Below are 12,544 nucleotides of genomic sequence, written 5' to 3' on the forward strand. Positions count from 1 at the left end.
TGAAGTCAAATTCTTCCACTGACAGTCACCACCAGGTCAGTGAGAGATGGTTCAGTTTTAGCACTGGAGAGAGAAAAATTCTTTCTGATACAATTGGCCCATAATTTCCCTGAGGGGTGGTTACAAATGTTTGGTTCCACGGTTCAAATTAAAGCAGTTAGAAAGGACTGTAACAACCAGTAGATGAAGAAGCTACTAAGGAGATCATGAGCATGGATAAGAATGTGAGGGCCGAGAGAAAATGGAAATAAGAGATCTGACTTTGTCAAGGTGAATGATGTTATCTCAAGAAAAAAGCTAACATGGTCTGCCCACCGGAGGTGGGAAAGGTGTTGGATTACTAGCAGAGTGGCTTTGGCCGTGACCCATAGGGCAGAGACAGATCTCCTCTGGGTTCCTGCCAGGAGCAGGCATTTCCACGCCACCTTGTGTTGTTGGAAACCTTTCCTTTTTTGTTTCTCTCATTCTTTGTCTCTGTCCCAGTACAGCAATTTCTGAAAACGCACAAAGACAGCTAATGAGCAGGGATATAAAACCCACAGGACACCGGAGTGATCTTCCAGTTGGCCAAAGACCAGAAATAGAATATAAAATAGAAAAGAAGAAGAAAACTTGAGCACAAGCAAACCCAAAGGCAAGCATACATGAAATTCCCCACGTATCTTCAACTCTCTGGGGAAGTAAGGACCCGTTTTGCATGCAAAGGCACGGAAGGTTAGAAACAATCTTATGATTCAACCAAACTGGAAAAGGGATGCTTAATCCTTTGGCACAGCCACAGCTAAGATATTTATCAACTACGTGTCCTTTGTAATGGACTATACTCCTCTGAGCCTCAGTTTCACCATCTGGACCTTGGAGTATGCAATATGCCTACTGCCAAAATTAGATGAACGTATGTGTGTTAATTGCTCAGCACACTGCCTGACAGAGAGAAATCCCTCTGCAATTGTCCTTCCTTCCTTCCCTCTCCACATCCATACTGGAACAAGGAAAGCCGAGAGAGATGTGGGTTTTGCTTTTTACCTACAACCTTTTTCTCTATTTGCTTCTAAGGACATCATGAACTTAGCCTTGAAGTCAGTCCCCGAGACAGGTCAGTGCTCCCAGCAAGCCCCCAGGTGCGGCTGCATCAGTGTCTCAGTAAAGGGTACCAGTCCCTCCTGCTCCAGTAGGGGCAGCCAGTGCACAGCCCAGTGTCCAGACTGGGCTCATCAACCAGGCGGAAGAGGAGCAGCAAAGAAATCAGATCAGATACAAGGGTGCTCAAAGCTGAAGTAGAAGCATCCCACGTGGAAATCAGGGGGAGATGAGGAAACGCATCGGGCAGCCTTCACCTGGTGCTCGGGGCTGGTGGGAGATGCGCCAGGTCCTCACCCAACTTGTGATGTTCTGGGGCGTGGCTCTGCGCCTGCTATTTACCTTTTTTTAAAGCTACATGCAACTGCAGACATCATAAACTCAGTGGTTTCAGAATTTTCAGCAAGAAAATTAAGTTTAAGAGATTTATGATTTGCCCAAAGTCACATAGTCAGAATATTCTTTTAATACCAAAAGAGAAAAAGCCCATCGTCCAAAGCAAAGCTCCTTACTAACCAGAACTTTCTCCACTGAGCCATGCTCTCCATCAGGCGCTGATATAGAATCATCCCTGTTTCTAAAAATAGGGACACCCCCCCCAAGTACTTGCAGACACTGTGATATCCTTTTAAATTTCATCTTTTTACTCCATAGAGTAAGAATTACGCTTGTAAAAGAGAGGATGATGAAAGGCACCTCCAAGTGGCCATCTGGTTCTAGCCAACCATGTCTGCAGAGTCCCGAGAGGGCACAGAATTCATCCCGTGTCACTCAAGTGAAGAGCCATTCATGTGACTACACAGGGTTAGGGGAGGGCAGGGTTGAGGGGGTGGGAGACACTCACAGACCAGCAGGCACTGGTGTCTCAGGGGCTGAAGGGGAGGAGATAACGTCACTGGAGCCCCCTGGGATGCAGAGCCCGTCACGGAGGGCGGCAGTGAGAGCTCCCTCTCCACCTGCTACTGGAGCCTCCTGCCAACTGGACCCATTTGGAAGCCAGAAGGCCCAGGACCGCAGGTAATGCAGTTGGTTGCCAGGTGAAATTAACCAGGACGGGCCATCTCCAAGACAGCGATAGAGACACACTTGCTAGGCAACTTGGGAGCGAGGGACCCTTCTCTAAGGCATTCTCAGACACTGCAGGGGCTGCCGGAGCACAGCTAGACCAGCGTCCAAAATAGGGCAAACTTCAGGCAGGCCTTTAGAAGTGGGAAAGGGGCACCAAAAAAGGTCAGGAAAGGGATGGTCACTGAAAGAGAAATCAGCAAGAAGCCGCACAGAGAGAGGGCCCTCACCCGAAGCAATCCACCCTGCAGTGTGCTATAGAGAAGCGTTACCCAGGAGATGAAGGTGCCTTAGACACACGGCCAGGAAGCAGCCTGCAGGAAAACGGTGTTGTGTAGAATAAGACTCACACTCAGAAACCGCAAGGAGTGATGGACAAGTGCAGACGCGAGGAGAGAACAGCTGCAGCTAAAGTGCCCACAGAAGGGCAGCAGGGAGCCCAGGGAAAGGAGGGCCGGACACACGCCAGGTAAGAGGCTCCAGCTTTTTTTTTTTTTTTCCCACATATAAGCTATATAATATGGCATGTGTCTTTGACTTACTTCACTTGACATGATAATCTCTAGGTCCATCCATGTTGCTGCAAATGGCATTGTCTTATTTTTATGGCTCAGCAGTATTCCATTGTATAGCTGCACCACATCTTTATCCAGTCATCTGTGGATGGACATTTAGGTTGCTTCCATGCCCCAGCTGTTGTAAATAGTGCTGCTGTGAACACTGGGGTGCATGTATCTTTTCGGATTAGAATTTTCTCTGGATGGATATATGCCCAGGAATGGGATTGCTAGATCACATGGTAAGTTTGTTTTCAGTTTTTTAAGGTATCCCCACAGTGTTCTCCATAGTGGCTGCACCAATTTACATGTATATGTATAACTGAATCACTCTGCTGTTCAGCTGAAACTAACACAACATTGCAAATCAACTATTTCAATTAAAAAAAAAAAGAGGCTCCAGCTTCCTCTGGAACACAGAGTGGTCCTGCACATCATGAAAAAGGAAGAGAGGAACCTCAGGTGCTGGGGGGGAGCACCCTCATTTTGTGACCCAGGTAAAGATGAGTACTTCATCTTTTGGAATCTCATTTCAAATTTCATTTTTCACAACACAGAAGCTACTGCCACCCTTGTTTTACAGATAAACAGAAGTAGGTGAGGATCCCAGTTAAGAGCAGAAGTGTTGAAGGCACATTCCCTGAGTTCCACTCTTTGCTGTGTGACCTTAGGCAAGTAACTTAACCCCTCTGTGCCTAAGTTTCCTCATACGTGAAATAAAGTTAATAATATCTACTTCATAGCGTACTTTTAAATACTTAAAAATACTTGTAAGGGAGGAAGGTATAGCTCAGAGGTAGAGTGCATGCTAAGCATGCAAAAGGTCCTCAGTTCAATCCCCAGTACCTTCATCAAAAAAATTAATAAACCTAAATACCTCCCCCACAAAACACACACACACAAAACACTTGTAAGTTAATACTTGCAGATGTGACCAGTGTCTGACACACAGCAGACATTTAATAAATGCAGGTAGTGGGCACTGGGTACTGCCTAAATGCACAATGTTAATTAACAAAGGAGGTGGGATTTGATTCCAGATGTACTGGACCCCAAAACTCCAATGGTCTTACCACAATGCCATGCAGGCACCTGTCCTGAGTGGCACAGAGGTTCTAGGGAATATAAAAGCCTCTGTGCATGGAATCTCAGCCTCATGGAATCTCCTTAAGAGCTTCCAGTTCTCCCAGCTCCAATTTCAAGGCTTTCCTAGCTCCAGTTCCTCAAGCAAGCTTGGGATTATTTTGGTTCCCAGGACCCTCAGTTATAGAGAGGAAGGGGCTTATGGACTGGCACAATCTGGGGAAATTCAGGGTGACAGAAGAAGAAGTGCCCAATGTGGAACCTGGCTTGGAGCTGTGCTCCATCGATTTCTGTTGGGTCTGGGTCTGCCCATGTGCACTCTGGACCCCTGCACACAGCTGCCTTGTGTGAGTCTCAGGAGCTCTACCATCCAGCAAAAGTTGCAAAAGCTGGGGTGGGGGAGGCACTCCCTCCCACTCCCACCCTCTCAGAGCCTGTCTGTCTTCTGGCGTCTCTGGCCAAGAATGTGTGTTGCCCTCATGCTGTCCCCTCTGTGGCTCCAAGAGGACCTGCAGCCCCCTGAACCGAGTCCCAGGCTTGAGGCGTGTTCTGTCCTCTCACCCTAATCTGGACCATGAGCCTGGCCTTTGTACCATAAACCAAACTACAAGACTGGACATGCCCTGGCTCTCTGCAAGTCGTATAATGAAGGTCCCTGATAAACTCCCACAGTAGTTACAGCACACACCATACACTGAAAGTTAGTGTCCCTCCCACTAAACTCATACATTAAGCCTAAATCCTCAAGGTGATGGTGTGTGGAGGAGGGGCATTTGGGAGGTAATCATAAGGGTAGAGCCCTCATAAAGGGATGTAATCAGATGAGTGCCTTTATAAGACGATGACAAGAGAAAAAGGTTGTCCCTCTCCCTCCCTCCCGCCCGCTCTGCCATGTGACAATACAAGGAAACAGTCATCCAGAAACCAGACAGAGAGCTTTACCCAGATACCAGGTCTGTTGCCGCCTGCATCTGGAGCTTCCCAGCCTCCAGGACTGTGAGTAATGCATCCATTCTTTAAGCCACTCAGACTTAAAGGTATTTGGTTTTGTCCTAAAATATTTTCTGGAAATAAGTCAAATAAATTACAACTGAAGAACCTGTCCAGTCCTCAGAATCAGTGACTCTTTGCCATGAATTCGGTCCCTAAACACCAATGAATATAAACAGTTAAGAAAATAACCTGTGGGAAGGGAATGTACTTGGTACTTACTGGTGTTATCCAGAAAATGTCCCCCTATTTGCAATGAGGAATCCCTTTGCTGCTCAAATAGCCACAAGAAAGTGATTTGTCCCAGCAGTCTCAGAAAATGGGGATCCCATGACCGTCCCAGAGAGGCTGCGGGCAGCAGAGACAGCGAGCACAGCAGAGAGGGGCTGCGGGCTGGGGCGCGCGGGGCGGGGCGTGACCGGAGAGGGACAGCTGCAGGGCCCTGCTCTCAAGGCCACCAGGGTTAACAAGTAAGGAAAACGGACAGCGTCCTGCAGGACACGGTGGACAGCATCAAAGCCCCCTTTGTAAATCATCTGCTAAAGACTCCCTGCGGAGCTGGTTCAAAAGCAGAAACTCAGGAGTAATGGCCTTAAAACCAACAAAAGAGGGCTATACCCTCACCTCTGAGGAACAAGAACCAAACACAGCACCCAAAAGAGCATCAGCAAAATCTGGGACAAGAAAAATGCAGGCAAAGCCACGAAAGTGACCACCACTTAAACGTCTTTAGTAAAGAGACATTATAATTTAATATCAGAATCCACTATATTGTTTGTATTCATTCCTTTAAACGCACATTCTATGTTGCTCTCAAATTGGAGGGAAGATTCTGCTATCCTTCATAAAACTTTTTATAATAAGAATAGCTTTTCAAATTTACAAGCGTTCATATGAACCAGATACTGTGGGAGGTGCCTCAAAGCATATCTCACTGAATTCTCAGCAGAACCATAGGAAGTGGGTACCAGCATTATTGCTATTTCATAGAGAAGGAAAGTGAGACTCAGAGAGCTTAAAGAGCTTTTTTAGGTCACATAGTTAGAGGGACAGAACCAGGATCTGAACCCAGAGACAGTGAAAGTAACTACAAGAGCAAAGGCTTTCAGACTTCAGTGGGGATTCTCTGAGGATCTTGTTCAAATTACAGGCTCTCAGGCCACACCCCCAGAGTCTCAGCTTCAGTGGGATTGTGGTGGAGTCCAGGAACTCAAGCATCCCCCAGGTGATTCTGATGGATGTGGTCTGGAAGCACACTTTGTTCAAGGCTTCCCTCTACCATATTGTCTCTTCTGCTAATTTTCAAAAAGTCTCATGTTAAAGCTACCACTCCAGGTGTTATGCACGCACACCTGGACTGGCCCGACGCAAGCTCTCACAGTCAAGGTCCAGAATCTGAGAATGGGCTGACGCGGGTCAGCAGCCGCTACTCTTTGGACAACGTTTCTCTCGTGGCTTCCTTCTGCCTGCGTTGCTCCACATGAATGAGACAGTGTTTTCCCCCTTTACATGGTCTCACTGCACTTTGCTTTATTGTGCTTCACAGATACTGTGTGTTTACAAACTGAAGGCGGTGGCAACTTTGCGTCAAGTGAATCTATGTGCACTATTTTTCCAACAACATTTGTTCACTTCCTGTCTCTGTCGCATTTTGGTAATTCTCACAGTATTTCAAATATTTTCATTATTATTATATTTGTCATGGTATCTGTGACCAGTGACCTTTGATGTTACTGCTTTAATTGATTTGGGGTGCCACAAGCCACATCCATACAAGATGGCCAACTTAATCAATAAATGTTGTGTGTGTTCTGACTACTCCACCTACTGGCTGTTTCCCCTTCTCTCTCCGTCTCCTTAGGTCTCCCTATTCCCTGAGACACAACAATGTTGAAATCAGGCCAAGTAATAACCCTAGAATGGCCTCTGAGTGCTCACATGAAAGGAAGAGTTGCATGCCTCCCATTTTAAATCAAGAGCTAGAAATGATTAACTTCAGTAGTAAGGAAGACATGTCAAAAGCTGAAATTGGCTGAAAGCTAGTCTTCTTGGTGCCAAACAGTTAGCCAAGTTGCAAATGCAAAGACAAGTTCTTGAAAGAAATTAAAAGTGTTACTCCATTAAAAATATATATCATAAGAAAGAGAAACAGGCTTACTACTAATATGAAGGGAGTTTTAATGGTCTAGATAGAAGATCAAACCAATCACAACATTTCCTTAAGCCAAAGCCTAATCCAGAGAGAGGCCCTAACTCTCTTCAATTCCATGAAGGCCGAAAGAGGTAAGGAAGATGCAGAGGAAAAGTGTGAAGCTAGCAGAGGTTGGTCCATGAGGTTTAAGGAAAGAAGCTATTTTCACAACATAAAAGTGCAAGGTGAAGCAGCCAGTGCTGATGCAGAAGCAGCAGCAAGTTATCCAGAAGATCTAGCTAAGATCATTTATGAAGGTGGCTACTCCAAGCAACAGATTTTTAATGCAGACGAAACAGCCTTGCAATGGAAGAAGATGCCATCTAGAACTTCCATAGCTATAGAGGAGAAGTCAATGCCTGGCTTCAAAGCTTCAAAGGACAGACTGACACTCTTGCTGGGGCCTAATGCCGCTGATGACTTTTATCTGAAGCCAATACCACTGACCATTCTAGAAATCTGAGGGTCCTCAAGAAAGATGCTAAATCTATTCTGTCTGTGCTCTATAAATGGAATAACAAAGCCTGGATGACAGCACATTTGTTTACAACATGGTTTGTTGAATATCTTAAGTCCACTGTTGAGACCTACTGCTCAGAAAAAGAATTCCTCTCAAGTTATAACTGCTCATTAACAATGCACCTGGTCACCCAAGAGCTCTGACAGAGATGGACAAGATTGGTGGTGTTCTCAAGATTGGTGGTGTTCTCATGCCTGCTAACACAACATCCCTTCTGCAGCCCATGGGTCAAAGGGTCATTTCACCTCTCCTGTCTTATTATGTAAGAAACAGATGCTGTAAGGCTACAGCTGCCATAGACAGCAATTCCTCTGATGGACCTGGGCAAAGTGCACTGAAAGCTTCAGGAAAGGATTCACTGTTCTAGACACAAATAAGAACATTTGTGATTCACAGGGAAAGGTCCAAACACCAACATTAATCGGAGTTTGAACGATGTTGATTCCTACTCTCATAGACCAAAGACGAGGGATTCAAATTTTCAGTGGAGGAAGTAACTGTAGATAGGGTGGAAATAGCAAGAGATCTAGAATTAGAAGTGGAGCCTGAAGATAGGACTGAATTTCTGCACTCTCATGGTCAAACTTTAATGAATGAGGATTTGCTTCCTGAGATGGCATCTACTCCCAGTGACGATGCTGTGAAGATTGTAAAAATGACCACAAAGGGTCGAGAGCACTACGTCAACCTAGTTGATAAGGCAGCAGCAGGGTTTGAGAGTTTTTGAAAGAATTTTTACTTACTGTGGATAAAATGCTATCAAATGCCACTGCACACTACAGGAAAGTCCTGAAAGGAAGAGTCAAATCACTGTGGCAAATTTCATTGTTGTCTTATTTTAAGAAATTGCCACAGGCACCCCAACCTTCAGAAATCACCACCCCTGGATCAGGTCATCAATCATCAACATCAAGGAAGACCCTCCACCAGCAAAAAGATTACGACTCACTAAAGGGTCAAATGATGCTTGGCATTTTTTTTTTCAGCAATAAAGTATTTTAAAGTAAGGTACGTACCTTTTTTCAGACATATGCTATTGCACACTTAATAGACTACAGTACAGTGTAAACATAACTTTCATATGTGCTAGGAAACAAAAAAATTCATGTGACTCACTTTATCGCAATATTCACTCTATTGCAGCGGTCTAGAACTGAACCCATAATATCTTCGAAGTATGCCTGTATTTCAAGAGAAGGCAGCAGCAGAACATTACAGAAGAGGTAGCTATGAAACCCACAAGAAGGATCAAGGTAACATATAGTCTTGCTCCAACTTGCTCTGTTCCTGTTCATCGAAAAGAATCCAAGCACTGAAAGTTTCAACTTGAAGACTTTAAGAGTCTCCACCCCACCATCCCCTTTTATTTTACGTGTAGCAAGATTTATAAATTAAAAATCAAATAAATGGTAGGCTGTTTGATTTTTTTTAAATGACTGAAACTTGATCAATATGGCCAGTTCAAGAAATAATTCACATGTCCCATGGGATTATTTTATCTTAGTGGGAATAGGGTTTTGTGATTTGATTTGGTTGCTTTGTTTCGGCTGAGGATGCTATCTAAAGGTAATCTATTTTTTCCTAATAGAGTTGTATTTCCTAGGTTTCTCATACCAGTGTTACCACTGGTTTTGTACGACTTTAAAAAATGAATTCCCTAAGTAAAATTCAGAATTTGCTATAACCTCCTACTAATATTTTTTATTAACTGCGAAAGTTACAACTCATAAAACTACTAAGACTTTACTGAAATGGTGTATTTTCCTAACTTCCCTACAATGAACATGGTGCTCTTTATCTAATGCTAATAAAATGCTAACTTAATAACTCCATATTGGTAGCTTAACAGTGCCACCAATTATTACTCACATCAAGTTTTAAAATGAGTTCATTAAACACTGTTCTTAGAGAGGCAACAATTTTGACTTGTCATAAAAAGTTAGGTTTCTTCATGCTCCATAATAAAGATTATATAAGAGGCCACAGATCATAAGCTGCTCTCGACTGACATCGCCCAATCAGCGCAGCACAGCATAATCGCGCCTGTGTTTCTAGAATGATGCTTTTTTTAAGTCTCTTCTATGCTGCACTTCAAAAAGTGATGCCTAATGACAGAAGGCAGCATTAAAAAGGCATTTTTTTCTCTATTCATTCTGTAGTACTGAACCAGTATTTTTACCATCGTAAGCTACAATTTTCACTTTATCCACTTTACTAAGCTCTGCCATCTGTCTGAATTCATCATCATTCAGTACAGAAGTCCACACATCATCACGGAATCTGTACATACATATGGAGGCTCTGACACGCTGACCTGTCCCTGAGTGTCTGTGCCGGGGCTACACTTATAGCTTCATGACACTGACGTAGACCTTGAAGGGTAAGTGGTGGATGATCCGTGAAGACTGTATGAACTTATCCGGGCCCTCCTGAAGGCTGTTTCCTAAAGTGCATTTCCATATAGCTGATATGCTACAGCTTAAGAAAAAAAAAATATTGAAGTCCTAGCGGGAAGGCCTGTGGGAGAGAAACAACACAGCTAGGACTCAGGAAGCTGCAGAGCTGGGCTCACAGAACCTGACGGTGAAACCACACCAGGAGGCAGAAGGCCCCAGACACCAAATCTCACAGTCCCTGAGCACCGGCATGTACAAGACCTGTGCAGGACTTTTGACAGATGAAGCAGAGAACATACATAGCTATCTCTTCTGTACTGGCTGGAAAGATCATTTTACACTTTAAAAAAAGTTTTTCAGATTTTTCAATATGTTTGGAATAATATGGATTATGGAAACTTCCCAACACCTTTATGAAAGAGCAGTGTTTGTCAAACACCAAGTTACAAAACTTTGATGGGCCAAGCTACAGCTAAGAAGTCTGACACTTCTATGTAAATCTGTAGATAATTGATGAGAAAAGCAAGTTAGAATACTGTAAAAGCAGATGATTGGCACAAAAAATAAATAAAACTGATTCAAAATCTAAGACCATCGCCATGCTTCTTGAAGTGACTTAGAATTTTAAAGCTAAAAAGTGTTTAAAAGAACTTCTATTGTATGACAAACATGATGCTGTACACCAGAAGTTGACACAACATTGTAAACTGACTACACTTCAATAAAAAATTAAAAAATAAACAAACTACAAACAATAATAACAACCAAAAAAGAGCATCTCCTAAAACCTCTTTATTTCACAGACAAAGAAACTAGCTGATGGTTGGGTCTATGTTTTATGGTTTCTTTTTCTACTTTAACATTTAGCAAAATTTAAATTCAAGAAGAGCAAAAACTTTGTCAGAGATTTTCCTTTGAGAACCTGGGATCCTGAAACCAAGAGTGAAGAATCTGATTTCAACACAGATGACAAGTAAAGGCTAGCAGATTTTGAAAATGGAAACTACAGTGCCAAAGTACAGGGTGAGAAGATCATCGCTGTTTTCAAGTGCTTGTAAGTGGACTGGCTGGAAATCAGCAGTTTGGTGAAGGATAAAGCCATCCTCGGAATGCATGAAATCTTGGGCCTCAGAGCTCATCTAGTTTAACCCTCTTTACCCAGATGAGGAAACTGAGGGTCAGAGAGCGAAAGTGACATGCTTATCCACGTTCACACAGCTGGTCCAGAGCAGAGTCAGGCCTGGTATCCAAGTCTCCTATCACTGGGGCCCATGACCATTCCATCCAGTCAGGCTGCCTTGCAGAACCCATATTAAGGTGCTGATTTTAAGACTTGAGAGAAGAGGTCAGATCTTAAGGATGTGAAAGCAAGAAGAAGAGGACCTCTTTGTTCTTTATATACACTTTCCAGATCTCTACATGTATGAAAGCCAGTGGGTCACTGGTTAAAAATAGGACTGGACTTTGCGATAGGGAAGGGAAGGAGATACAGAACTGGGGAGAGAAGGTAAAGAATCTCAACTTCCCATTCTTCACTTGAGATAGTGACAAAGCCCCAGATGGAGGCAGTGTATTCAGCATGAATTTGCAACAGTAAAGCTGAAAGAGCAGGAAGTGGCTTATTTGTATTTATTTGAAGTAAAAAACCCATCCAAACCCAAGAACCCATTTCTACTTTTATCTGAGCTCCTACCTATGGCAAGGCAAAGGTCTCCAGGGGTTTTTTCTACAACAAAAAAATTTTTAGAGGTGTCCCCACTGCCCACTTCTCCATACTGGTTGCTACTGGGATCTGACCTGTCCAAAATCCCAGGATCCCAAGAAATCAAGGGACGCCCTTGGAGCACGAGAATCACTGCTGAGCTTCCTGGGGTCAACGATGCCCGGAACACGCCATCCACTCTCCTCTGGAGTTCCAGTCCCTTCTGCACCTGATCTTTATTTAAAATGTTAATACTTTGTTCGTCAAAGATTTTTTGCATTAATTTTTATTTTTAAAAATATTGGAATAAAATGATTTATTTTGATTACTAAGGTTTGGGAGTCCTCTCATATCACACACCTGAGTCTGTTGCCTCACTGGCCTCGCTTGAGGCTCAGCCTTGTCTCTCCCTTAAGTCACATAAGAGGGTGGGTCACAGGTCACCAGCTCTCATGGAAGCCACGGACCACGACCCTCCGCCTCCTTTCCAGGCTGGTTGGGGGGACTCTCTCCATTACCACTTCCCATCTCACCAACATTTTACTCACCTAACCTCCTCTCCCCAGAGCATGGTCCTCTCTCTGGGAGTTTAAGCTGTCTGAAAGCAGAAGCCAGGAGCCAAAGGAGGGATGGGGAGCCATTTCCAGCACCTCATCTTCAGACCCATCTACAACTCTCCTCAAGGCAAGGAAGTCAAAGTTAGGCTTAGAATGGATGTGGAGAAGAAAGACTGGGAGGAAAACAATAAAGTCACAAACACAAAATAAACATCTCACGAATGGTCTCCAACAGTAACAACAAGGAAGGAGATTTGCAACACTATGGGTGAAAAGAAAGATACCTTTGCTAGAGAAAATCAGCTTTGAGTAAATGATCTCTCCCAGTGGGTAATATTTTTTGTTTTAATAAAGGAAACCCAAGGGTGAAGGGGAGTCAAGGAAGATGGGAAAGAAGCCTAGA

At 43.8% G+C, this 12,544-nt stretch overlaps 1 pseudogene; it reads right to left on the bottom strand.

Annotated features, from left to right (window-relative positions):
• Positions 1-9,630: 9,630 nt before the first annotated feature.
• On the bottom strand, positions 9,631-11,864 carry LOC105079205 (transcription initiation factor IIA subunit 2 pseudogene; annotated as a pseudogene).
• Between the last annotated feature and the right edge of the window lie 680 nt (positions 11,865-12,544).

Source organism: Camelus bactrianus, chromosome 4 (assembly GCF_048773025.1).
Source record: "Camelus bactrianus isolate YW-2024 breed Bactrian camel chromosome 4, ASM4877302v1, whole genome shotgun sequence".
NCBI lineage: Eukaryota > Metazoa > Chordata > Mammalia > Artiodactyla > Camelidae > Camelus > Camelus bactrianus.